This window comes from Lactuca saligna, chromosome 9 (assembly GCF_052625555.1).
Source record: "Lactuca saligna cultivar CGN05327 chromosome 9, ASM5262555v1, whole genome shotgun sequence".
NCBI classification, from domain to species: Eukaryota; Viridiplantae; Streptophyta; class Magnoliopsida; order Asterales; family Asteraceae; genus Lactuca; species Lactuca saligna.
Genome location: NC_136425.1, coordinates 156,287,659 through 156,290,914, shown reverse-complemented (window position 1 = coordinate 156,290,914; position 3,256 = coordinate 156,287,659).

Below are 3,256 nucleotides of genomic sequence, written 5' to 3'. Positions count from 1 at the left end.
TCCTTCTTCCTTCCTAATCGACGCAAGTGAAAGACAACAAAACCTAAGGTCAATTTGGGTCGTTCTTGATGTATACATTGGGGGGGAAACACACTAATGCAACATGGATAAAAAATAAACGCATCCCTGCCATCCTCACTTGAAGCGTCGATCACATTATGGAGGGTTTTAATTGTGACTTTTCCATTTTAGACCCTACAGTTGCAATTTTGTTCCCTTTTAGAGCTAATCCACATAACATTTTGAATTTTATATCCTCTTCCACCAAATAGACCTCATTATCATCAGATGAATTAGAGTCATCACTATACATCCTACACAAGTAAAAAATTGTCGATTAGATTACGTAAACAAAATAACCCATAAAAATGTCGATTATATTACTTCAAGGGATAAACGATAATACCTAATATCAAAGGATAACACATAAAGTCATAACACTTGATGTCAAAGGATAACTCATAAAGGATAACACAAATCATTATTTTATTAGTAACGTAAGGAACTCCATCTTCGCTTCATCAATCGTTGGAAACATAAAAGCTTCATAATTTTGGGTTTTGGTGAAGACTAACAATGCTTGTGAATAGTCTTTGGATCCTTCATTGAAACCGATAAACTTTTATGAAAACCGCCATGCAACCTGCTATTTTAGGAGATGGATTATTTTGTGGAAAAGTTTGTGTGCTTTTTGTTGATATGTCATCCAATAAAGTATCTACTTTTTCCTCATAAATTGAAGGTTTACTTTTGGTTGATCGGTTATTGCCAACATTCATAGACTTCTTCTTTTTACATGAACTACTTTTCAAGGGAACTGGTCAAAAGAGACTCATCATCATCTAAATTGATTTCATCACTATCTCCGTTGCCCTTTATATTTTCTTCATTTTGAAAATATAACAGAGTCATAGTATGATTTCTGGTGGAAGCGAAATCCTGAAACAAAAGAGCATATTGAGTATCGAACATGCTCAAATTTGCATCCTTAAATTTGGCATAGTCTTTATTTGCCTACAAGATAAACAAATAATGTTTAACTCATCAATTTCACACTGCGATCATAACATAAAATAATTAAAAAGAATAGTAAAATATACCTTTATTTTTTCTTCCTGCCACTTAAGCGATGCATTTATTAAGCTTCTTGTTCCACCGATTTCGCTTTCAAGCCTCATTAATCAGTCATAAACCTTCCCATCTTTTTTCATGTTGTCCCATTTGTTTTTCAGTTGTATTCTGTCAAAGGTTCTCCTTGTTTTTCCTTCACGTGTTTTATTAAATTCTCCCATCCACTCTTAATGAAGGGGCCATCAGTTTTATGACCTTTATTAAATTTAATCACGCATGCATCAACGAACTCCTTAAAGGTTTGACTATCCCATACACATTTTGTTCTTTTCTTTTTTTAGATGGTTCACAATCAACAACATTAGTGTAGTTTACGTCCCTTATATGAGAACTACATAATAAGAAGATGTAAACAAACTAACAGTTAACACAACTAACGGTTAACAAACCAAGGAAATTCACACACATATAACCAATTTCAGAGTTAACACAACTAACATGAAACAAACTAACAATTAACATCAAACCAAGATAATTCACACACATATAACCAATTTCACAATTCCACAATTAACACAACTGACATGTTCATCAATTTCACTGTTAACATATATAAGCCCTCTTTAATTTCATAAATTTCTAGTTTTATAGTTATAATTTCTCAATTTCATTGATTCCATAAAAATAGGGGATGCAATACCCATTGTGGGTACCGAACCGAGAAAAACAAACATTGAATTGTTTCTTCACCATACCTACAACCCACCGTGTGTTAAATTGTGAAAAACCAATAAAAATCGGAGATGGAACTGATAAACAGAAAAAAATCGGAGATGCACGTCTAAATGCATCAAATTTGAGATGCAATGTAAACAGAAAAAAATCACGGTTTTTACCATATCGGAAGTGGAGGTTGAAACCTAAGCCAACGACACTGAACTGGAGTAGAAATCGGAGGAGGATCATGCTAAACTGGAGCAATAATTAGAGCAAAAATGGGTGTTTTCATGGTGAAGAACGAGAGACACATGGGTGAGATTGAGATGAACGAATCTTATGAATGTTTTCACTTGTAAAAATGAATGCGGTGGGTATGGGTATATTTTTAATTTTGGGGTTAAAAAGCTAAATGTAACACCCAATTCCTGGTATGCCTTTAATTCATGTATTTTTATGTTTTTCTCTGGGACTCGACAAGTTGGAGGCCCAACTCGTCGAGTAGAGTCGTGATCCGCGGGAAGTTTAAGTAGTCTACTCGACGAGTCGGGAGACCGACTCGGCGAGTAGGCGCTATTTGAGTGAAACTCTAAATTGAGGGTTTGCACCCTATTTAAACACATTATAACCCCTCAACTCAACCCCCATCGTCCAGAGCAAACCCTAACTCGAAACTTTAGCCGTTTTTTAGTGTGTTCGTAAGCCTTGTGGTGTTACTTTGTGTGATTGAAGCTTGAAGAAGAGAAAGAGGCTTGTGAGATCAAGGGGAAACAAGAAGATCCAAAGTTTTGAGCATATTTCCAGCTTATTAGAGGTATCAAACTGAAAACCTTGTATATTCTTTATCTAGATCTTGATTTTGGACCTTTTTCTACAACTTTATAAGCCCTAGAGAGGTTGTATTTGGGATTGAGTATTGGAAGTCAGTTTGTGCTTCAGATCTGGGGTTACTGGGGGTCTTTATGGCATAAAGGTGCCCACCTTATTGCCATAAACACCCCATACATCTTGTAGACCATATTTTATAACTTTTTGAGCCAAAGGTGTGACATCCCCAAAATCACGGCCAGAAAAGACTGGTTTTGTTTATACTTTATTTCTAAATCAGAGTTATCTTTTAATAAAAGGGTTGCGGAATTTGTCCCAAAACAATAATATGATAAAGATTTATCAAAAGCATTTTCCATAGAAATGTATTTCAATAAAAGACTCGGGATGTCATGTTCGTACAGATCAAAAGTATAAACAGTACAATATAAGCCTTACTACATTATTTCATATCTACATGCCTATATCCGTAATCCCTCGTCCAAAACATCACACCTATGCTCATGCGCCACTACCTGTAATACATAAAAATGAGTGGGTCAGGCTTGGGAGCCTGGTGAGCACATAGGGTTTTCAACCCACAATAAATAAGTTTATTAATTTCATCAATCAACAATAACCTGATTACCCGTTCCCGTTA